The sequence below is a fragment of the Orcinus orca genome, chromosome 15, assembly GCF_937001465.1.
Source record: "Orcinus orca chromosome 15, mOrcOrc1.1, whole genome shotgun sequence".
In the NCBI taxonomy this organism is placed as follows: Eukaryota; Metazoa; Chordata; class Mammalia; order Artiodactyla; family Delphinidae; genus Orcinus; species Orcinus orca.
In genome coordinates, this window is record NC_064573.1 from 12,899,022 (window position 1) to 12,924,706 (window position 25,685).

The following is a 25,685-nucleotide window of genomic DNA, read 5'->3' on the forward strand; positions in this document are numbered from 1 at the left end:
TTCCCTTGTGCATCAGTGGCATGGGTTTGAGTGAGGCCATTAGGTGTAAAGTATGCCCAGTGGCCCCAGTTTGCACTCAGATTATAACTGGCCCGTCCCCGCCTCACCCCTCCCGTGCGGGGCGCTGCCACCACCAACAGGGCCCTCCCTCCTCCCTCCCAGGCCCTAGAGAGCTGCGGTAACGGTGGTCACAGAAGTAACATTCTGGCCTTTGTGGGTTAGCCTACGTGCCTACTTACTGTGACTCACGTTATTTCTATGGGAAAATACCTTCTGAGGCTTCAACCAACAACTTATAACTTGCACGCGAGTAGTTATACTGCCTTTAGAGTGCCTCTTCTTGGAATTTTGTGTAAATGAATGTTCATGATCATCAAAACGAACCAGTGCAAGAGCTGAGCTTAGGGCTACAGTGCTCTGGAAATCTCAGAAACAACATACATAAATGTGTCACTAGGTAAGAGTTAAGTTACCTTACTAGTACTATCTGGAGTCGGATGGGCTTCAGTTTTCTCAACTGTACAATGCGACCGCGGGGATTGAACGAAATCAAATGAAATTGCTTTTGAAGTTGTCAAGTGATACATAAATTCAAGTATTTTTTTAATCTATGGTGCACTTGTACAAGCAAAGCCTCTAGAGGAGGATCCCCTTGGTTCAGATCCTGGCTTTGCATCATTCTATTCTATTTGAAATATTAACCCTTTATTCTATCTGAACTATTCTAGCTACGTGAACTTGTGCAAGTCACTTAACTGCTCTGTGCCTTCCTACCCTGTTGGGAATAATAATAGTAAATGTAGGAGAGGATGGTGGTGAGGATTAAAATATTCAACATGCTGGGCACACACTAAGCGCTGTGTAAGTGTCAGCTTTCATCCTCACCAGCTTCATCTTTACCACCAGCAGCAGCATCTGTGTGAGGCAAGTTGGGTCTAATGGAAACACAATGACCTGGAAAGACCACGGGCTGGGAGTCCCACAGCGCTGAGGAGAGTGAATTGTTCTTATTATTGTAACTATATGCAGCTGCTTTATTGGTCATTCAAGAGGAAACTTGGTAACTATTTTAGGTTTTTGTTTCTTTAGGCTTAGGCATCTCCAGATAAAACTGTGAATTAGATTAATGTTTTTCTTTATAACTTGCTATTCATTTTTTCAGTCCACATGGCTAGGGTGTGGACTAAAAGCCTGAGGCTTCTCCGCATAGGCGCTGATAAGAACTCACCTAGGCTCGCCTTCTCACCTGCAGCCGTCAACCTCAGGTTAACCCGGCACAACTTTATCTCTACTCCCTCTCCAAACCCACTAAGATAGCCATAAAGGAATAAAAGAAGAGGAAGCGAATGGGAGAGGAAATGCAAAAAAAAAAGAAGTCAACAAAATTTTGGTAGGTAATAAGGCATCTAATTTGGCTTCAGCTTTCTCCATCCTGCTAAGTGTTTATGCCTGGAGAAGCCAACAAACTGTAAATGGAATCCAGGATGAATCCTCAAAAGGCTGAGGATCTGAAAGCATCAGACATCTCTGAACCCAGGGTTTGGGGTACGGCTGAAAACAAGAGGGTTCACTCATAAGAAAGAGCTAGACCCCCAGATCCTCCCCCTTGCCACCACAGCCAGGGCCATCGCTCTTCCGCCGTCCAACAGATGACAGGTTTGCTCTCTGAGGAGGCTGAACCAGAGATATTCTGATCCAGGGGACATGAAGCTTAATAGAGGGAAGAATACAAAGCCTTACTGAAAAGAGCAAGACTCCTGGAAGTCATGTAAGACAGGCCAGTGCTACCCACCCCCTGAGACAGTACCCTGGTGCACGGCTTTCCCTGCAGGGTCACTGCACTGCAGATTCTAGGGAACCATCATTCCACAGATAACATGTAAGCAGTGCTCCCTGGAGCTGTACAGCGAGGTGGCCCTGGAGAAGCTGGCTCGCTTCTGCCACACTCTTCCCTTCTCGGGCCTTGCAGCGGTGTTTCTATCAGGAAGAAGAGGGGCAAAATCATTCATGCCAACTATGATTCCAACTTACATCTCACTGGACAGAACTGTGTCACAAGACTGCATCTACCAAAAAGGGTGGCTGGGAAACTCTAATTAGTCATGTTGCCATCCTATGCATAGATAGTCTGTTAGTAAGAAAGAAGGAAAGACTTATTAGGTAGGCAATTAGCAATCTCGACTACAGAAATAAACATGTCTTCCCAAATTTAAAGGTTCCACTGAGCACCTCGACTGGAAAAAACTTACAGTGAACCATAACGCTGGAAAATTTAAGACACCAGAGAGTTTTTTTTTTTAAATCTGAAAAGCTTTCAGAACAAGCAGGTAACATACAGGAACCAGAATAAGAAACACTGGTCTCAATAGTAACCTGGGGAGTGAGCCCTTTAAATGGCTTGGTCAGAATGTTTGTTGACATTTGTCATCCACCATGGGCGTTGTTGACCTATCACTGACCACACAAAAACCAGAAGGCACAAAGCTGCTGAAGAAATATCAGCATCTCTGTCAAAGGAGTATTTAAGAAGTAATTTTAAGTAGTTATCCCCCCATACAACAATGTGACATGTGTAGCTGTCATCGACATCACTCTGTGAAGCATGACTTTTTGTTTATATCAAATAACTATTCTCCTAAGTTAATTTTGCTTCCTTTTATTTCAATTTTCTTGCAGAAATGAGAAATGAGGCAATCACTGTTAGCGTTGGCTCTATTAGCAGCAACAAAATTTTACAGATGGTTAATGATAATGGTTTGATATGGCATCACATGTCTCAAAAAGAAAAGTTTAGACCAATAATGGATTTTTTTGTTGCTGTTGTTGTTTCATACAATTCATGGAATCAGTGTAAAGTTTTTGTAGTTCATTCTATTAAACATGAAATGTCTGATGTTACTGCTAATTCCGTTTCAGAGGTCACCATTAAAAATAAAATGAATTGTTTTTGCAGGAAAATGTGAATATAATTTTTGGAGGATCACTGCACCACGGGCAAAATAATACACTCACCCTTAATACTGTTAAGAAGCCAAATGGGCTGGGCAATGATTTCTTGGATATGACACCGAAAGCACAGGCAACAAAGCAAAAATAGGCAAGTGGGACTATGGTAAACTAAAAAGTTTCTGTGCAGCAAAGGAAACAATCCACAGAGTGAAAAGGCAACCCACAGAATGGGATAAAATATTTGTGAATCATATATCTGATAAGATGTTAGTATCCAAAATATATAAGGAACTCCTACAACTCAATAGCAAAAAAAGCAAACAACCCAATTAAAAAATGGGCAAAGGCTCTGAATAGACATTCCTCTAAAGAAAACATGCAAATGCCCAACAAGCATATGAAAAGATGCTCAACATCACTAATCATCAGGAAAATGTCAATCAAAATCACAATGAGATATCACCTCATACCTGTTAGAATGGCCGTTATAAAATAAACAGAAAATACCAGTGTTCACAAAGATGTGGAGAAATTGGAAGACTTGTACACTGTTGGTGAGAATGCAAACTGGTGCAGCCACTGTGGAAACAGTACGGAGGTTCCTCAAAAGATTAAAAATAGAACAACTATATGATCCAGCAATCCCACTTCTGAGTATTTATCCAAAAGAATTGAAAACAGGATCTCAAAGAGATATTCACATTCCCATATTCACTGCAGCATTATTCACAATAGCCAAGAGGTAGAAACGACTCAAATGTCCATTGACAGATGAAAGGATAAACAAAATATGGTCTATACATACAGTGGAATATTATTCCGCCTTAAAAAGGACGGAGATCCTGCAATATGTATAACATGAAGACGTTATGCTAAGTGAAATAAGCCGTCACAGAAGCACAAATCCTGCGTGATTCCACTTATAAGAGGCGTCTAAAGTGGTCAAACCCATAGAAGCAGAGAATACAATAGTGGTTACTAGGGACCGGGGGTGGGGAAATGAGCTGCTATTTAACCGGTAGAAAATTTCAGGCATCCAATACGAAGTTCTGTTGCTCTACAACAATGTTCATATAGTTAATACTGTACACTTAAAATTTTGTTCAGAGGGCAGTTTTCATGTTATGTTTTTTTTTAAACCACAGTTTCTAAACAAAGAAGCTGAATGGAGCAAACATATATTTGAAATCGTTCATGGCATACACATAATTTGTAATTGCATCCAACCAAGCTGTGATAGTCTTCGATTCAACTGAAGTGGTAGTTGACATAATTTGCAAATATATATATACACAGAACTACAATATTATACACACACCCAATTTTTGTGATGAAGCTGACGTTAAATAAAAAATACTTCCTCCTGGGACTTCCTTGGTGGCGCAGTGGTTAAGAATCCGCCTGCCAATGCAGGGGACATGGGTTTGAGCCCTGGTCTGGGAAGATCCCACATGCCGCGGAGCAACTAAGCTCGCGCACCACAACCACTGAACCTGCGCTCTAGAGCCCGCAAGCCACAACTACTGAACCCCTGTGCCACAACTACTTAAGCCCACATGCCTAGAGCCCGTGCTCCGCAACAAGAGAAGCCACTGCAGTGAGAAGCACGCACACCGCAACAAAGAGTAGCCCCTGCTCACCACAACTAGAGAAAGCCCGCTCGCAGCAACAAAGACCCAACGCAGCCAAAAATAAATAAATTAAATAAATTGGTTTAAAAAAACCCACTTCCTCCTGGGACTTCCTCATTGTCCCCTAACCAAATCTCCAAATCTACCTGCATCTGTATCTATACTCTGTGCCTTCTCTCTTACTACATGGATAAACTGTCCTTGGTCACATCAAAGGGCATCTTCTTCCCTGCTGCTATTAATTTCATCCCCTCTTCTTCCTCAAGAACTTCACTCCTGCAAATTTCTCTTCTCTCTCTTGTAGCATCAATTTCTCTCCTTCTATCAGATCAGTCCCATCAACGTACAATATGTTCTAGTACTTTCTATCGCTAATCTTTCCCCTTTGATCCTCAATCCTTCCCCAACTATCATTCCTACTTCTCTCCCTTTCACGGTAAAACTTCTCCAAAGAGTTCTTCATAATGGGTGCCTCACTTAACTCACCTTCATTCATTTCTGTGACCTACTGCAAACAGGATTCTGACCTCACTGTTCCAGCAAAACTGATCTTCTAAATGTTGCAATGACCTCTATGTTGTAAATCCAATGACCACATTTCTGACTTTATTCTATTTGACTTTCTAGCACAACTGACCACTCCTACCTGCTCTTGGACTTTTCTCCTTGGCTGTTAAGATACCTACTTGTCTGGTTTTGTCCTATTTCAGCCCCCTTGATGGCTCCTTCTCCTTGGTTTGACCTCTAAGTGTCGGAGTGCCCTGTTTGGTCCTTTATGTTTATCTACAGATGCTCCCTAGGTAATATTAATTCATTCCATGGTTTCAAAACTATGTATGTGCTGACAGTTCCCAGATTTATATCTCTAGCCCTGAAATCATGTACTTGATTTCTAACTTGAGTATCTAATAGATTTCTTAAGTGCAACCTGTCCAAAAAGAAAGTCAATTTCCTCTGGCCAAAACCTATCCACCCCAGTCTTTTTCCATCTCAGTAAAAAGCACCATCACCCATGTTGCTTCTCTTTCCCTCCACCCACCACATGCCATCCATTAGCCAGTCCTGTCAACTCCTCTCCAAAACTTAGCCCGAATTTATCCACTTCTTCCCATATTCATTACTACCACCCTGTGTCCCAGCTGGTACCATCTCCTCCCTGGACCTCAACAAGCCCTTCCTGACCCGCCTCCTGCTTCCCACTCTTGCTTCTTCTACAAACCATTCTCCTTGCAGAAGCTAGGATAGCATCTAAAATCACAAAGCCAAGCTTGCGGCTCCTCTATGCTAAAAATACTCCAGTGAGAGAATAAACTTCACTCTCTGCTCTGGCCTGCTAACGCCTAAGTGCCTGAGCTCCTGTGCACCTCTTCATCCCCACCTTCTGCCTCTCTTCCTCACTATGCCCATCCATGCTGACTTTTGGCCAATTCCTAGAACATATTAAGATCTTTCTCGCCTTAGGAACTTTGCACTAAATTGTTCCTTTTGTCTGGAATTTTCTCCCCTCAGAGCTACACATAACTGGCTCCCAGGTCCTCAGAGAGGGTTGCTCTAACCTGCCTATCCAATGCCACTCTTCACCGTATTATACCTTTTTATTTCTCAATCGCATACATCACCACTGAAAAGCACTGCTTTTTTAAGTAAGTGTACTTTTTTTGGTCTGTATTCCCTACAAGAATGTAAATGCCATGGAGTACCACTGCCAGATTTAGCAAATAAAAACACGGCGTACCCAGCTACATTCAAATTTCAGAAAAAGAATAACTTTTAGGATGTTTCATACAATACTTGGAACAACATTATACTTAAAAAAATTGTTTCCATTGTTGAGATTCAAATTTAACTGGGTATCCTGTATTTTATCTGCAACTCTGTCCAAGAGCAGAAACCTTGACTACTTTATCATCCCAGCAGATATAGTGATATCTGGCAAGCACCCCATTAAATACTGATGAAATGAAACAGTGACTGAATGAACAAAAGAAGGGAAAGGAATCAATTTGTGATGCTCAATCTAAAAACCAGTTCTGGTTATTGTGACAGTTAACTTTATGTGTCAGCTTGACTGGGCTAAGGGATGCTCAGATAGCTAATACGACATTATTTCTGGATGCTTCTGGTTAGGGTGCTTTTTGGAAGAGATTAGCATTTGAACTGGTGAGCTGAGTAAAGTAGATTGCCCTTCCCAGCGTGCATGGGCATCATTTAATCCACTGAGGGCCCAAAGAGAACAAACAGGTGGAGAAAGGGCAGATTTGTTCTCCCTCTGCTTGAGTTGAGACATCCATCCTCTCCTGCCCTCAGACATCGGTGATCCTGATTCTAGGGCTTTCGGACTCAGATCAGGGCTTCACATCAGCCCCTGATTATCAGGTCTTTGGACTCCGACTGAGTTAACCGACTTTCATGGTTCTCCTGCTTGAAGATGGCAGGTCGTGGGACGGCAGCCTCTGTAACTGCTGAGCCAATTCCTGTAATCAATCTCCTCTTATGTATATATATAGCCTATTGGCTCTGTTTCTCTGGAAAACCCTAATACAGTTATCCAGACTGTAACCCAGTGGTTCTCAAGTTTCAGCCTGTATCAGGCTGGCCAAAAAGAAAGAAGTCCCACGAGGCCCCATTTATGTTTTCCAATGTAATTAAATTTATTTAATCAGTTGTTTCAGAGCTAGTTTTCTGTCCAGGATTGGTAGCCCATGACAACAGACAAAGAGGACAAGGGCACAGCTCTACCAGGTGGCAGCATGAACTGTGTCTCAATATAACTTATGAATGTGCAGGGACTCCTGAGATCCCTTTATTTCCATAAAATGATTCCTCCCCCCTATTCCTAAGCAACTTTAGCAATTTACCTTGGAGGGTTTTTCGCCCCCATCTTCCCATTTTCTCTTGGTCCCATGTGGCAATAATAGTACCTTGTAAACTACAGTGAGATATCATCTCACACCAGTCAGAATGGCCAGCATCAAAAACTCTACAAACAATAAATGCTGGAGAGGGTGTGGAGAAAAGGGAACCCTCTTGCACTGTTGGTGGGAATGTAAATTGATACAGCCACTATGGAGAACAGTATGGAGGTTCCTTAAAAAACTAAAAATAGAACTACCAGACGACTGAGCAATCCCACTACTGGGCATATACCCTGAGAAAACCATAATTCAAAAAAAGTCATGTACCACAATGTTCACTGCATCTCTATTTACAATAGCCAGGACATGGAAGCAACCTAACTGTCCATCAACAGATGAATGGATAAAGAAGATGTGGCTCATATATACAATGGAATATTACTCAGCCATAAAAAGAAATGAAATTGAGTTAGTTGTAGTGAGGTGGATGGACCTAGAGTCTGTCATACAGAGTGAAGTAAGTCAAAAAGAAAAAAACAAATACTGTATGCTAACATATATATATGGAATCTAAAAAAAAAAAAGAAAAAACAGTTCTGAAGAATCTAGGGGCAGGACAGGAATAAAGGTGCAGACACAGAGAATGGACTTGAGGACATGGTGGGGGGATGGGTAAGCTGGGACGAAGTGAGAGAGTGGCATGGACATATATACACTACCAAATGTAAAATAGATAGCTAGTGGGAAACAGCCGCATAGCACAGGGAGATCAGCTCAGTGCTTTGTGTCCACCTAGAGGGGTGGGATAGGGAGGGTGGGAGGGAGATGCAAGAGGGAGGGGAGATGGGGATATACATATGCATATAGCTGAATCACTTTGTTATACAGCAGAAACTAACACACCATTGTAAAGCAATTATAATCCAATAAAGATGTTAAAAAAATAGTACCTTGTAATAAATTTTTTTGTGCTCACACTTATTTTATTTTATGAACTATAAATTGAGAGGATTCCTATGTTTCTGTAATGGAAATAACCATGGCTGCTTCTGTGATTTTAGCCACAACTCCAGCTGCCCCTTCTCTTCTACTTTCCCAGTTTCCCAGGTTTTCAACCTTGAAGCTATTTTCCCACTCTCCTATCAATTCTCCTACTGCACACCCTTGACATTCTTCTCTTTCACAGCCACACTGCCCTGGTTCAAGTCTTTGTCCCTCTTCCCAGGGTTCCCTGCTTCCACCCTTTCCAGTCCATCCTATGTCCATGTTTTCATTCATTCATTCTCTCAGTATCAATTATTGAGTACACACTTCATGTCAGATTGTGCTAAACACAATGAACAGGGGAACAAGATGATGCCCCTCCCTTCTTTCCAAAGCAGTTATGTGTTGTCTCATCCCTAAGAACCATTCATGACTGAGACACGCCCTGAACTCCCCTAGGGTTTGGATCTTGCCTGAGCTTTCTCCTCCTGGGAAGTTCTCTGCATCTCCCTTTGTTGAAGTAGTGTCCCAACTTCAAGGTTTAGGTTCCCCAAACCACCTCCTTCACACTCTCTTCTTTCCCTGTCCTCTACAGCACATCGTTGCCCCCTGTAACTAAAATGCAGCCTAGTCATTCATACTGATGTTGTGTCATGTGTTGGACCTGCTTCCTGGCTCCCCGTGGTATTTATCATCCCCTAGTTCCCCAAGAAATACTTCCTCTAGGATTCGTTTTTGCAGTTGTAGGGGAGGCAAAACTTCACCTCCGCCCACCTTAGATTTTCTGCTGGAACTCTAACAAAAAGATTAACATGAGAAGGAGCAGTTTACTAACACGTGCAGCACACATCACATGGGAGAGACCTAAAGGAAAAGTAACTCAAAACAGCAACTTAGGGGCTCCCCTGGTGGCGCAGTGGTTAAGAATCTGCCTGCCAATGCAAGGGACACGGGTTTGAGCCCTGGTCCGGGAAGATCCCACATGCCACAGAGCAACTAAGCCCGTGCACCGCAAGTACTGAGCCTGCACTCTAGAGCCTGTGAGCCACAACTACTGAGTCCACGAGCCACAACTACTGAGTCCACGAGCCACAACTACTGAGCCCGTACACCTACAGCCCGTACTCCGTAGCAAGAGAAGCCACCACAATGAGAAGCCCGCTCACTGCAACGAAGAGCAGCCCCGGCTCGCCGCAACTAGAGAAAGCCCGCGCGCAGCAACGAAGACCCAACACAGCCAAAAATAAATAAATACAAATAAATAAAATTAAAACAAAACAGAAACCGGCAACTTAGAATTCCAGCTTTTATATATATATATAGATAGATAGATAGATAGCATCTTCAACAAAGAACAATCAATTTGTAGAGATATGACAGGACAAAGGAGCTTGAGCTGGGGTAGTGACTTGAGCTGGAGCAGTAACTAGGAAGATGAGGGTTAGTTTAGTGAGGTGTGTTTGTACAGATTCTCAGCCCCAATTCCACATCACTGGTGAGAAGAATGTCTTCCTCCTGGTACAGAGAAGGAACCTTTCACTCAGGAGTTTTATCTCCTGCTTTCAGGATGAAAAGAAGGGTCAGAGCGCTCTTCTTTCCACCTGTTTCTCAAATGCCTTTAACTCAAAACAAGCAACATGCCCAAACGGTGTATTTTGGGGATGACATGATCTGAACTCCTTCACAGCTAAAGGATTACAAAGGGAACAATGGTACTATGATCCACTCCAAGGCAGGGGAGAGGTCGTTAGCATACGGTGTGTCTGGTGAGAAAAAGTCTGACAGGCACATCTTTATTAAAGCACATGGGACGCTGCTAAGTCCTCCCCCTCCAGCACATCACTAAACAATTAAACACGTCCTCTCCGCGCTTGCGCTGGAGAACCCGGCATGACAAATGGCACTTAAACAGCATTATAGTCAATCATGTCACAAAAGTGACTCGAGCCGAAAACTTCTGAGACTGACAATCTGTTGTCTTATTTTGACTTTCCTCATAGTAGTTCCAATGTTGCATTTTATCTTTTTAAATTTTTACTTATTATAAAACCTCTATTAAAATAACACGAAAGAGGGGAGTTCCCTGGCAATCCAGTGGTTAGCACGCAGTGCTTTTCAGTGCCGTGGCCCCAGGTTCAAGCCCTGGTCGGGGAACTAAGATCCCACAAGTCTCACAGTGCAGCCAAAAAAAAAAAACCACGAAAAGGGATTTTGAAAGAAAAAAGCCCCCCACCTCAATTCTAACATCTGTTCTGATTTTCTACATTCCCTTCCAGGCTCTGTTCTATATATACACACACACATAATCTTAGGGGACAGACAATTTTGTATTCTGTTGTTCCCAACGAATATTATATTAGCATAAAATTCTACTGGATAATATGCTATAATTGATAAAGCTATTCAACTAGTATTGCATAATTTATGATATGTCCTTTATTTTTACACCTATCCTTCCTTATAGATTCACTGCAAAAAAAAAATCTTTAAGCAAAAATATTTCAAAATTAACAAAATATTTCTTGAGATCAATTTTCAGGAGTGAATGGGACTATGGTGTGAAAGGGAATGAACATTTTTGTGGTTCTTGAATCCACCGCTAAATTGCTGTCCTCAGGGATGTTATCAGTTTAAGCCGTAAATGTGTAAAATACATTGTCAAGACGCCCCATAACAGTGCAGGAAATGGTCCGTCAAGCCAGTGTTCTCTGAAAGGACTTTCTGAGGGCCACATCCCACATATGAACTGAGGAGTATCTGCTCCTCATATCCGCTCATGATCTGCCAAAATGAGGCTCAATTTGTGCAAACCTATGACATCTGTTCCCAGGCAACTTCCAAAATACTGTATAGTTATTTTTTCCTTGAATATTGACATTTCTGCATACGTATGGATATATTTCCATTGTAACTCAGCCAGGTCCAAAATACCAGAGAGGGGTGTTGAGAGTCCACAGAAACTCAGAGCCACCAGATTTTCCAAGATTGGCAAGAATTCAGAGAGGCTTGGTATGCAAGAAAGCACTAACCTTTGTGCTGTGATGGTTCCATATCTTAAATATTTTCTTTTAAAATCAGATTTGGCTCAAAAAGCATGTGGGTATTTAACTGACAAGGAACAATCCAAATTTTAAAAATGTCTCCAGTGGAGAAAAGAACAACATTGTGCTCTCTCTCCAACATTACTCTTCCCTATCTGTGCGTTTTTCACCGCATTTTCCACCTGCCCTCCAAGCTAGGTCTCTCAGAAGGGCAGCTTATGAACTATGCCACCCTCTTCATGATAAACATTCAGCTCTTCATTCCTCTTGCTATTTCACAGATATGTATGAAGGTGAAATCAATGATATACATGAAGACTTTTAAAAACTAGAAATAAAGAACTAGGGCTCAACGAATAGATATTGATTGGTATTAATGATCATTAACATTTCCAAAACAGCAAGAAAAAGAAAGATAATATGGCTAAAAATAAGAACTTGGAAAAAATTGCTCATGTAGAGGTCAATTTAAGAATAAAGTTGAACATGATTTTGGAAGCCTGGTCATAAATATATCAAGTTGGTATTAAAAGTGTTGCATTTTAGGTCAGTCCAAGTAAATAGGCTTTTTTGGGCTTCCTCAGAAAATTCAAAATTTTAGTAAAAAATAGTGGATATCTTTTTCCCCCCAAAATCCTTTCCCCCTTCAGATAAATATGTATGAAATTTCAGCTGATGTATGTTAACACAGTGTTGAGACAGACATCAAGGCAATAACTGACAGCCCACTAGTGGGTAATATTCTGATATTCATCCAATAAACAGCCTTCAAATGTTTGCAATGCTCAGTTTTCTGTGGTCAGCCCTTTGGAGGATTAAATAAGAATAAAATTATCATTTCCAGTTATAAATATAACTTTTCTTCATAAGGAAGGATTTGATATTTAGGTGATGTGGTGCATAAATTGCTTGCTGCTATATTGAGGGCTGAGGGCAGGCTTATCATGCCTAGAAGCTGGAATTGAGGCAGTGAATGAATCAGTGGTCGTTATTGTTTTAAATCCCAATTTGCCTATTCTGAGATATTAAAATAGGGAAGCAGGGAACATTACAAACTGTAATTTGCTTATTTAATGTGATTTTTGGTGCACCAGGAGAGCTTCTTTGAGCAATAAACTCTCTCACTTGTTTGCTAGTCCCTAAAATACTGAGACACATGATTCCTTTGCTTTCAGAAACTGACCTCTTTGAAAATGTTAGAGGTAACTAGTTGAGCTGCGGGTTGTTGACAGCCAGTTACATTTGGTATGATGTGGTTTCAGGGTTTGTCTTGAGAGGTATTTTGTTTGGGAAACAGCTTAAGACCCAAAATATGGGAGAGAGACTCCGGTGACAGGCTGGGGAGCTCCAGAGAAAACTGTGGCTCACATCACACCACCGTTTGGCCTAGGATCGACATTGTAGAAACCACCACCACCAAATCTTAAAAAAGAGGTAAATCTGAAGTCTTTCTCTAACCAGGTGGAACAACATGACATTCTACGAGATGACTACGTACACAGGGAAGAAAGTGAACGAACCTCCAGGAAAAACATCTGGACTCTTCTTTAGAGAACACTGCACTAAGATGAAGTTTTGTGTTTTTTTTAACATCTTTATTGGAGTATAATTGCTTTACAACAGTGTGGTAGTTTCTGCTATATAACAAAGTGAATCAGCTATATGTATACCTATATCCCCGTATCTCCTCCCTCTTGCATCTCCCTCCCACCCTCCCTATCCCACCCCTCTAGGTGGTCACAAAGCACCGAGCTGATCTCCCTGTGCTATGCGGCTGCTTCCCACTAGCTATCTATTTTACATTTGGTAGTGTATATATGTCCATGCCACTCTCTCACTTCGTCCCAGCTTACCCTTCCCCCTCCCTGTGTCCTCAAGTCCATTCTCTACATCTGCGTCTTTATTCCTGTCCTGCCCCTAGGTTCTTCAGAACCTTTTTTTTTTTTTAAGATTCCATATATATGTGTTAGCATATGGTATTTGTTTTTCTCTTTCTGACTTACTTCACTCTGTATGACAGTCTCTAGGTCCATCCACCTCACTACAAATAACTCAATTTCGTTTCTTTTCATGGCTGAGTAATATTCCATTGTATATATGTGCCACATCTTCTTTATCCATTCATAAGATGAAGCTTTAACCATCCAGAATAAGTCAGGCCTGGGAGAGAGAGATGGGCAGCAGAAGAGGGGGCCCTCTTGGGGTGAGTACGTAAGTGCCATCCCAGATGCCAGAAGGTGGTATTAAATGGGCGAGACTTTGGTGGGAACCCAACCCTGTATCACTTGAGTGTGCGGGTTTTACTAGAGTCTTGTGCACGAAAGAGACAAGAAAGTAGAGATTGATTGCCCAGTGACTTTCTTTTTCGAAACTTGCTTTTCTATAAAACAGTTTGGGACCGAACATGCAGATTCTTAATCACCTCGTCCCCCCCAGATGTGGTGACTCAGGTAGAATGTTCCCAGCCAGGTAAGCCATGGGTCTGCCTACCCCTAGTCAAGAGCAGTGCCCAGCTGTCCTCCTGGGAGAATCTGCTTCAAGACCCTTAATTTGCAAAGCCCTCTGTTACAGCAGCCTAAGGAATTATTCTTAGGACTCAAGCGTTGTAAAACAGCCAAAGCTCCCTTCAATTCTTTCTTGAGAGGGCCCCTATTATGTGGGGACATGCCAACCCCACCCTCCAGCCTGCTTCCTGCTTGGCAATTTAGAAAGAAAGCAGAACAGTTAGCTTTCCTAGTCCATTATTCACCTCTGAAAGGTAATCAAAGGGAATGCCTTTCCTCCTATTATCCCATTGTTCAATTTTATGGAGGACTGCCTCTGAATATAGATGTTGTCAAAGCAGCCAAGAACCTAATGTAAACAAGAGTTTCCTAATAATACTTGTTCAAATTACCTTATTCCCATGGCTAGCACTGCCAAATTCCTGAAGGACACAGTGAGGCTTCCATATGATTTAACCTACTTTAATAGCTGAACATCTATCTGCAGGACACCCTAGAAGGCCATGGGGGCACAAGCTTTAAACATCATACAAATGGAATCATTCAGTGTGTACACTTTGTGTCTGGCTTCTTTGTTTGCTCAAGCTCATGTGAGAATTCATTATGTTGCTGTATGAAGCTGTAATCTATCATTTTAATTTCTGTATAGAAATCCCATCGTAGAAATTTAATTCCATCATAGGACTATACCACCATTTATTTATCCATTTTGCCTATGATGGACATTTTGGGCTGTTTCCAACTTGGAGCAAGTATTAGTTTCCCACTGCTACTGTAACAAATGACCACACATTTAGTGGCTTAAGATAACACAAAGTTGTTAGCCTGTAGTTCTGGAAGTCAGAAGTCTAAAGTGTGTCCACGGGGCTGCACGACTTTTGGAGCCTTTGGAGGAGAAGCCATTTTCTTGCCTTTGACAGCATCTAGAGGCCACATATAGTCTTTCTCTTTAGCTCATGGTTCCTTTCTCTAACTTCAAAGCCAGTAACATAGCATCTGTTCTCCTCTCTGACCTCTGCTTCCATCCATACGTTTCTCTCTGACTTTGACCCTCCTGTGTCCTCCTTATAAGGATCCTTGTGATTACGTTGGGCCCACCTGGATAATCTGCCCATCTCAACATCCTTAACTTTATCACCACCACAACCCACAGATCAACAAGTATCCCAGCAAAAAAAGGGAAAAAGTCATCACTGCAGCCATGGTCAGAGAGTTAAGCAACTCCATCTCAGAACTGCATCCTATTTTCTCCAAAGCCCATGTTCTTGCTATTTCTAACATGTCATTTATTTCATCTATTAACTGCTTTTAAGGTCCTCCCTGACGGACTCCACGTTTTCTATCTAATCTTATTTCCCCTATGTCTTACCTTGGTCTTCCCATCATACTTTTTCAATACTCTTCTCCCTCTTGTTTGCAAATACCAAATGCATGCCCGATTGTGTTCCTTTGTTATGTTATTTCAGCCTCTCCTCACTTTTCTTTGAAATGTCTGCCCTTTGATTATTTTTTGTCTAATGTATAAGAAAATAGATACATAAGTATTAAAGTAAAAAAGAGGGTCATCTCTGTGTCACTGAAATTGCCTTGAACACCAGCAGTGGTACACATCACATTCTTGAAACTCTGAGCTGGGTTGAGAAGCAGGGGCTTCACCTCACTGTGGAGGTCAGAGGATTCGCAGTGAGCTGTCTGGGATGTTACCAAAAGGACTTATGCGTCTAACAGCATTACACCACACGACCTGTACAGTCCTTTACATTTTGAGATTCTCATTCCAGTTGCAAAATCTAAAAACTAGCACACAATTCTGGAAACATTTGTTTTATTTAAGTATAACTCAAAAATTAAATATATGCTCTACAGCCCTCCTCCAAAGCTAGAAATTACAGGCCTCCCTCGAAGATGGGTAACACTCTTAATTAGAGACATAAATAACTGTAACATTTATATCAATGGGTTCCACAGGATTGCTCGTATTTGATTGGATCCTGGGGAGAAGGCAGTCTGCAGTAATCGCTGGATTCCCCACATCAAAAAGCACGCAAACAAATTAAAAAACCCTGCTTTGGTGAAAATGGACATGGTGAAATGTTTGCAGTGTGACGGGTTTATTATTTCTTTGAGACTTATTTGAAGAGTAATGCCAACCATCCCAGGTAGACTAAAATCTATGTGAACTGTTAAGCCCATCAAGAGAAGACCCCTTCACCGAGCCCCTGTGTCACCCATGCCAAGACTCAATCCCTCTGCTGTAGCCTCAGGCTATTTCCTCTCCTTTTCTCAGCAGAAATGGACATTAGCTGGTCACTAAGTCTGTAAAATAACCCCCGAGGTGCTGGTCACCACAATCATTAACCTGCCCCTCAATCCTCTCCCTCCAATAACCCTCATCTCTGTAACCTGTCCTTAGCTGGCGCTATGTGAAAACTGAACTCTAATCCATCCCTCATCTTGGAATCTTCTCTGAATCGGTCTCACCCTAAAGAGGACAGAAGTGAAACCAGCACTGGGTGTGACACTGGGACAAAGACAGGGACTGTCTCAGAATTATGCATGCTGTGAAAAACAGGGCTACTCGATTGTGTCTTCAGAGGATATTATTACAACGAAGAAAACACAGCTCCTGCTGGATGAGATGCCTGACAAGGTGCAGCCAGCACAATGATGTCACACCCAGGGGAGGAACACAAACATCCCAGGGTTTGAGCACAACTCCCCAGGGAGATGAAGCCAACAGGGCAGGAGGGCCCTTGCCAGCAAAACCAGTTGTAAACAAATCAAGGTAAATATGAATGAGTCCTTTTGTTCCATGAGATTCTAAACCCTGGGAAAGCTGAGAAGCATCATATATGTGTCATATATCATAGAAGTATCATACGTCAAGACACAGATGACAAATACCTGCACTGCTGTCTTATACATCACAAGCAGGAAGTAAATGCACCAACTGATAACAAGAAGCAATTTCTTCAGCCCCCTTTCCTTAGGTGAAATTGAAGACATGCAGTCAGAGCAGACAGATGGAGGATTATCCAAGTTCTGCCTTGGTTTTCTACTTCTGTTAGGGTCTTTGAGGGGCCCCAAGAGATAACACTCTTCTTTCTTGCCTGCTTTATGAGCCAATTGAGAAACAGATCAAGAAAGATGGCAGGTGAAGGCTACAACGACACCTTTATTAAGCTGATACCAGTACTGAACTGCAGTCACAGCAGCCTGGACCATGGCAGCCTCCCACCCGGCCCTGCCCTTCCCCAGCCCAACGCTCAGTTCACGTGCCCTGAGGGCAGGGTAGCTCCCAAAAAGGAAAACAGAGAGGGGCTGAGCCAGTCACATTGGTTTGTTCTCTCTAAATTTCCTATCAGCCAAATCACTCCATCTTCTCTGAGCAGAGGGTGAGACAGCCCCGGGTGTTACACAGCGAATAAATGAATGAATATGTAAGCAAGTGTAGGTGTGTACTGCGTGCATGGGCATATGTGTGCATGCACAGGTGTACATGTGTGTCTGAATGTACATGTGTGCCTGTATCGAGCACTAGAGCCAGGTGTACATATTTGGGCAGATTCCTTTCAACAAGCATTCCTTGAGTACCAATGATTATGGCAACTGTGAAGAGGAATATTACATTTCTCTAGAGGCAAAAAGCTTGTAAGCTGGTAGGAAAGATAGATACGTAAGCAACCATTTGTAGCACAAGATCAAAGATGCTAAATGCAGTAACAGCACAAAGAAGAGGAGAGTTGTTCTGATCTGCAGGACGGCAGGGATATTTGAGATCAGCTTGAGAGGAGATGGGAGGTGCCTGAGGGCATTCCAGGCAAAGGCGTAGCAGGAGCTCAGGCCAGAGGTGGAAATACAGGGCATGTTTAAGCAATAAGTCATTTGCCGTGCCAGGGCAGAAATTATTATGAGAGTTACCACACCAGACCAGACCAGACCAGGGATAACATCTTGCCTTTTTTCACCTGATTTCATAGGATACATGGTAACGAATGATGGGAGATGGCCAACTTGTGAAGAACCTCGACTGTTGTACTAAGAAATGTGAACTTCCTTTCTTAAGGCAAAGGGAAACCATTATGTCCAAGCGGAGAAAGGCCATGACAAGAGTGGATTGGAAATTTCAGGGTGAAGGGGTTATTACATCGGCTTGGGTGAGAGAAAATGAGGGCCTGAACTAGGTGACAGAAAGGAGGGATCAAAGAGGTGACACTTTTAGCGATACACTCAAAAGTATTCTATTAGCACGAGGAGGCTGCTTTCGGATTGGGTGACTGGCTGTATAATGATGTCACCCGCACCAGGAGGAAGAGGATGATAGGGTAAGAGAGATGAAGTTAATTCCGAACTACTGTGTCTGCCCTGAACTTTGTAACCCCAAAGCCTACATAGATGTTGACTTCGGGGGACTGCGTCCTCTAGCTGGTTAGGCAGCAAAGAATGAACGTTTTCTCTCGTCGCTATGCTTCGCCTTCCAGAGAAAACTGTTTACTTCTGGAGGAGGCCAATTCCTCTCCCATCTGGAACCTTTCGTCTCTAATGAATTCATCTCTGTAGCTCAAACTCAAGAAAAGTCTCAATGTGCATCCTCAGCGGGAGCCCCGAAGAAGCAGAGTTCCTGGAACAGGGAATGTATTGCTCTTGCTCTGGCCTGCTCTGCTCAGTCTAGCAAAGCCACTACGGTGGGCACGTCCGGGGTGTACGACCTGAGAGAGTGAGAAAGGGACCTAAAGCACATCAGCTGTGAATAGGCACGTCTGTGGGTCCAAGGAGAAGTCAAGTTCCAGGAGACGACAGGCTGCCTGGTGGCTCCAGTCAACAGATGAGGCTCTGCTGGGCCAGCTGAGATGCAGAAGCAGAAGAAAGCACCCTCAGTCTGCCACACCAGCCTGGAAGGATGCAGAGAAGGCCTTCAGCTGCAGGATTCAGTAGAACCGGGGTCTGAACAAAGGATGAAGGTGGAAGGGCAAACAGAATAGCAACTGAGGTGGATTCCAAGAATGAAGAGTGGTTAGCCAGAAATATGGCAGCTAAAAGCCAACAGTGGGTGGATTCCCAAAGTAGGGACCTGAAAATTGAAAGGGACTGAAAAATCAAAGATCCAGTGATACAAAGACATATGCACTAAGGGCTGCTGCTGGTTCTAAGGGGTGTGGGGCTGTCTGCGAAAGCTCAGCGGGCACTGGGGTCACTGGTCTGCAGAAGTTGATAGCTGTTAACTAAATTGTAAGCTCCTGGAAGGCACAGAGTTCAGAGGTGAGGTCTTGACCAGCAGGCAACCAATGGGTCTTGGTTGATCAATTGCTTAAATAATACTTTCAAGAGGACAGTCTCTTAATTGCTACTTTACACTTTTGGAATGGCTTTGATTTTTCTAGTTTCTCTCTTTTTTTCCCCCGGCAGCTGTTATTGCTCCAGCAAACTGAAGCTGCTGCTATTTCAGCATCATTGCTAAGAAGGGCATCGGAGCATCTTAATGTCAGGCTGAGCTCACTCATCCAGATTAATTCCTTAGATGTTCAGCAGAATTTCAAGTGAAGTCACCTTTCGGTCGGAACAAAAGGCAGATAACTCACTTTATCCGTGAGCCTTTTATCTTGTTGACAAACTCCAATTCTCATCCATTCCAATTTTCATGGCAATCCAAGAAATTACCAGAAGAATCAACGTGGACTTTGGAAAGATACACTTTGCTTCTTGCTGTCATGTGAAGCCCCCATCGTCCTGGCAGTTTCTGATTCAGTTCCAAGAGGACTACAGAAACATGGTCACTGTGTTCCCTAAGCTTCTCACTGGTTTTAAAGAAGTAGCTGGTTTCCACTTTCTTTATGTAAACTTTACGAATTACCTCCAAAGGCCAAGAGTCCTGTGTCAGATGGGTAAGCTGAGGCTCAGAGAATGATCCTTGCCTAAGGTCCCACTAAGTGGAATGTTGGCACTTGGAACTGAGCTTCCCATGTTCTAAATAGCATGACTCCTCATTGACAGAAATACTCACAGTGGATCCAAATATTAAAAAATGAATGCAAAAAATGATTAAAATATAATAAAAAAGGAATCAAAACAAAAAACGCAAAAATAAGGGAGGGAAGTCTTAACAAAATAATAATGCATATGGCATTTGCTGCCCAGACCAGGTAATCATTCTGCTTAACACACTTATGCATCCGTAAGATAAAGCACTCTCAAGCTGTCTATACATGTAGACCTCAAAAGGCACGTTATATTCCCTTTTTCTCTGCAAAAATGACAAGCAGTTATAATCTTTTTCTGAGCAAGTGATGACCCTCCCTAGCACCCAGCATCATGAAAACTCAGGTAGATAAGTTTCACCTTTCACCTCTCAGTTTTTATCCCCAGAACAAAGGAAAATTATAAGGCATTGCACTAACAATGGAAACGTAACCTCTTTTTTTTTTTTTTCTTTCCTGTTTTTTTGTTGCTAGGGTATAAGATCACGTGTGCCATAAAACTCTCTCCCGTCTGGCTGGTTTTGCAAACTTCTCTGGGACCCGGTTTTTACAGTTGAGCAATTAATTCTCTCTAACACTTGGGAGCTGCTGAAATAAAGATTTCAGAGAGAGCAGTTTATGACCTTATGCCTTTACGAGTTGTACTGAAAACTGACTTCCTGCATTACTGGGAGAGAAAAATCTATTTAAATCTCTTGGGTGAATACTTCAACAGCCTGGTTTCATTTTGAAACTAATCCTTTGTTATAGTTTAGAAGGCATGATGAATGATGCCACTTCAAATATTAATATTGTTATAACCCTAGATAACATGCTTCTTCCTCGATTCAGAGGTTTTTTACAACATGTCAACAATTCCATAAAGCCCCTCCTACAACATCTGAAGTCTGGTCCAATACAAGAAACAAAAAACCCCGTTGTTTGATACTGTTGAAAAAGCATGAAAAACTGTTAAATATCTATAAACCTAACCCCCTCAAATCACATGAAGTTATGGAAAAAACTTAAAACTCTAATAAAGGATATAAAAGACCACCTAAACAAGCTGACATATGTAGCATATTTATGAGCGGGCCAACTTAGCACAGAATAGACGATCATTTTCCTTAAATTAATCTCTAAATTAATGCAATTTAAATCAAAATCTCAAGATGATTTTTTTCCAGCTTTATTGAGATACAATTGACACATAATAGTATTTAAGCTTAAGGTGTGCAGTGTGATGACTTGATACACATATGTATATACTGTGAAATGATTACTGCTCTAAAAATTGAAGGTTATTAAAACAGAAAGACATTCTCCAGCTCCTCCCATCAGGAGGTAGGTGGAGTCTTTTTTGCCACTTCTTGAATCTGGGCTTGGTCATATGACTTGCTTTGGCCCACTGGGTACTAACAATTTGAAGAAGCAGAGGCTTGAAAAGCATGTGTACATGGGGGCTTGCCCCGCCCCCAGCTGCTGGAGGCCCCGAGATCATCACGTGAAGAGGCCTGGGCTAGCCTCCTGGAGGATGAGAGGTCCAGCCACCCCAGCTGAGGTCCCCGTGATGTGAGACCATACCTCGACCATCCATCCCCAGGAAGCAGGCCCAGTCCAGAAGGACCACCCTGCCAGCCCATCGTAATTCATCACTGTTGGCTTAAGCCACTATGCTTTGGATTGGGTCTGTTATTACAGCAAAAGGTAGCTGATTCAACAGGGGCACAAAAAGTAGAAACTGCAAAGGAAAAAAAAAGAAAAGGATGAATTTAATGACATCAAAAATAAAACTTTTTCTTCAAAATAAGACAACCCTAGACAAAGGTAACAGAGAGGAGATGTGCTGGAAGAAGATATTTTGCAAAACTAGGACAAAGGATTAAAATCCAGAACATCTAAGGAACTCCTGCAGTTTAGCGAGAAAAAAACAGAAAAATGGGCAAAAATATGAAAAAGGAATTCACAGAAGTAAATGCAGAATGGCCAATAAATAGATGAGGAGACTCTCAAACTCACTAGTAATCAGAGAAATGCAGATTGTGTTAAAAATGAGATACTACATGGAGGTGTCTCAAAAAACTAAACACAGGACTACCATATGATCTAACAACTCCACTCCTGGGTATCTATCCGGAAAAACAAAAACGCTAATTCAAAAAGATACAAGCACCCCAATGTTTACAGCAGCACTATTCACAACAGCCAAGAAGACAAGGAAACAACCTAAATGTCCATCGACAGATGAATGGATAAAGAAGATGTGGTACATATATACAATGGAATGTTACTCTGCCCTAAAAAGAGTGAAATGATGCCATTTGCAGCTACATGGATGGACCTGGAAGGTATTATGCTAAGCAAAATAACTCAGACAGAGAAAGACAAATGTTGTATGATATCACTTGTATGTGGAATCTAAAAAATATAACAAACTAATGATTATAAAAAAAAAGAAGCAGACTCACGGACACAGAGAACAAACTAGTGGTTACCAGTGGGGAAAGGGAAAGGGGAGGGTCATTACAGGGGTAAGGGATTAAGCGGTACAAACTGTTATGCGTAAAATAAGCTACAAGGATATAACATACAACACAGGGAAAATAGCCAATATTTTATAATAACCATAAATGGAGAATAACCTTTAAAAATTGTGGCTCATTATATTGTACACTTGTAACTGACATAATATTGTACATCAACTAAACTTCAATAAAAAATGAGATACTACCTTATAACCATTAGACTGGTAAAAAATATAATGTTGTGTAACAGCAAGTGCTGACAAGGATGTGGGGAAATGGAAGTCCTTATTGCACTACAGATGGGCGGGAGTCACTTGCTGCTGCCATTTTTGGAGGTCAGTTGGGCAATATTAGTGAAAACATGTATATGTATATTCTCCACGTGACCCAGAAATACTGTTCCTGGGTGACAGCCCAGAGGAACTGAGACGTGCCGAAAGAGACTCATGTCAGTGTGTCTGCACTAGCGTTGTCAATGTAAATGGCTGTAAACAGTCTAGCTGTCCTTCAGTGAAAGAGTGGACATGTCATCTGTGGTACATGCACAGGGTGGAAAAACTAGACAAGAGTCATAAGCAGTAAATAAATTTGACTTATACCAACATGGTTACATCTCAGAAACATCATGACGAGTGAAAAAATAAGTACAATGAGACGTATAACACAAAACTGGTTATGTGAAGGAAAGTCTACTTTATATATATGAAGCTATGCAAGGTGAGTTAGAAGAACACGTGATAAAACCCAGAATGGATGTTTATAAGAGGAGAATAATATGAGCGATTAAATGGCTATAATAAAATAAAATCAGAAATTTAGTTTTATACGTGTACCTACTGCTATGAGTTTTACTGACAAAGTTGTGATTTGGAAGACCAAGTAAAAATATATTTCTAAACCAAAAAAGAGCTTCGTTTATGTAAGTAGAAAAAAATGCAGAGTGATCTCCCCAACTTTGGCAACATTTTGCTGGTCCCACTAGCATCACTATTAGCCTATAACTCTAAATGGATGCCCAGTGGAAAACAAAACAGGACAAAAGGCATCTTTCCTCTTGTTAAAGGAAGAATCCACGTAGTTAACTCCCAAGTTTGTTGCTGAAATCATATACTAAAGGGCTAGTGGTCCCCTTCCCTCTCACCACAGACTGGCCTCCACAGTGCATTCTGTTCTATGGCTGTGCTTTGTAACAACTATTTCTTTAAATATGAATTCAATACCTATGCAGGGCCTCCTACGCTATACCTCTCTTGAGTATAATTTCATTGAATTTACATCCAAAGGTGAAACCAAAATTATCTTATATTCCTACCTGAGAACAGCCACTCATGTAAGAAATAAGGTGTTGTTTCTTGGGTTAGTTAAGAATTTGTCCTGGCTCTGGTCTTATTACTTTGGTTATACCTGGTTGAGATTTTCACAGCCATTTGAATTTGTGAAATACACCCTCCTTTGCCTTCTTCCCCAGAGAGCAGCCCATGATGAGATCATAGGTGTTCGTGTAGTGGGTTAGGATGGGGGAGAGCGCTAAGCATGAGGAACAGACAAAATCCAATGTAATGACACATAATTAACATTATGTGTCAACGTGGCTGGGCCATGGTGCCCAGATATTTGGTAAAACATTATTCTTGATGCTTTGTGAGTGATTTTAGAGGAGATTAACATTTAAATCGGTGGCCTTTCATTGAACTGCCCTCCACACTGTGGGTGGGTCTCATCCAATCGGTCACAGGCCTGAATAGCATGGAGACTGACCTCTCTCCAGCCTGACGGCCTTTGGATATGAGCCTGACAGCTCATCCTACAGATTTTGGACTTGCCAGACAATTCTTCAAAATAATCTCTCTCTCTGTCTCCATATGTACATATCCTACTGTTCTGTTTCCCTGGAGAGCTCTAATATACCACGGAACTCCTGTAAGGAGCTGATCAGAAGAAGACAAAGAGCGTGTGCCATCAGCTTCTGACCTCAGGGTTGGCGGTTTGGGATCAGTGATGAGGAACAATTTCAGAACAGCACAGTGGAAAGATGCTCAGATTTTGTGCAGGTAGTGCTCAATTTCCAACAAACAGAACTGTTTACATAAGAGGGGGAAACATCCCTAAAACAACAAGCACCCCCCCCCCCAAACCCTATCCATTTTAACCACAACGATTCACCAGATGCCTCAGCTTGACTTCCCAGAATGTGAAACAATTCCATGAAGGAAAATGAGCCGATTTTAAAAACTGGAAATAACATAGGATTTCTTTTTTCATTTGTTTTGTTTTGCTTTTTACTCTCATCACTCAATATGATCCAGTTGCCGTAATGTACGAGTCCTATGTGGGTCAGGTTGGATGCCAGGTTAAACATGAAGAAGTCAGAGGGAAATGTCAGGCCAGTGAGTGGAAAGGGAAGGTGGGTCGCTCAGCCTGTCGGAGAAACAGGATCACAGGGAATTTTTCCCTGTTGTAAATTTCTAATATTGCCATCATGAAACTGTTTGACCAATAAATAACCTTGTCTAGATTTAAGCATTCCTTAGGAGAAACAAACATGCTAACCTTTCCTCTCCATTGTGCTTTGGAGAAGCTTGACTGACTTCCCCACGAGACCACAATCACATCACTTTTTCCTCGTCATCCTTACGTTTAACTACAGGCAAAAGAGGACACGAACACTAATCAGAGTCATAATAGACGTGTGGATGGAAACAGAATCCTAGGGTCAGAAGGAAACTTGGAAAAGTGTTTGGTCTATCCCCACGGCTCTTGGGCTGCACCTAAACCCTTTTTTTTAAACATCTTCATTAGAGTATAACTACTTTACAATGGTGTGTTAGTTTCTGCTTTATAACAAAGTGAATCAGTTATACATATACATACATCCCCATATCTCTTCTCTCTTGCGTCTCCCTCCCTCCCACCCTCCCTATCCCACCCCTCTAGGTGGTCACAAAGCACCGAGCTGATCTCCCTGAGCTATGCGGCTGCTTCCCACTAGCTATCTATTTTACGTTTGGTAGTGTATATATGTCCATGCCACTCTCTCGCTTTGTCACAGCTTACCCTTCCCCCTCCCCATATCCTCAAGTCCATTCTCTAGTAGGTCTGTGTCTTTATTCCCATCTTGCCCCTAGGTTCTTCTGACCATTTTTTGTTGTTGTTTTTTTAGATTCCATATATATGTGTTAGCATACGGTATTTGTTTTTCTCTTTCTGACTTACTTCACTCTGTATGACAGACTCTAGGTCCA

General features: G+C 42.0%; 1 protein-coding gene across 1 annotated transcript in view; it reads right to left on the reverse strand.

Annotated features, from left to right (window-relative positions):
• Positions 1–1,272: 1,272 nt before the first annotated feature.
• Positions 1,273–25,685, reverse strand: part of TNFRSF11A (TNF receptor superfamily member 11a) — a 257,143-nt gene continuing 232,730 nt past the window's right edge. The window contains exon 11 of the transcript XR_007471697.1: positions 1,273–1,286. The gene's annotated coding sequence lies outside the window, so the exon portion shown is untranslated. The remainder of the gene's footprint in view (positions 1,287–25,685) is intronic.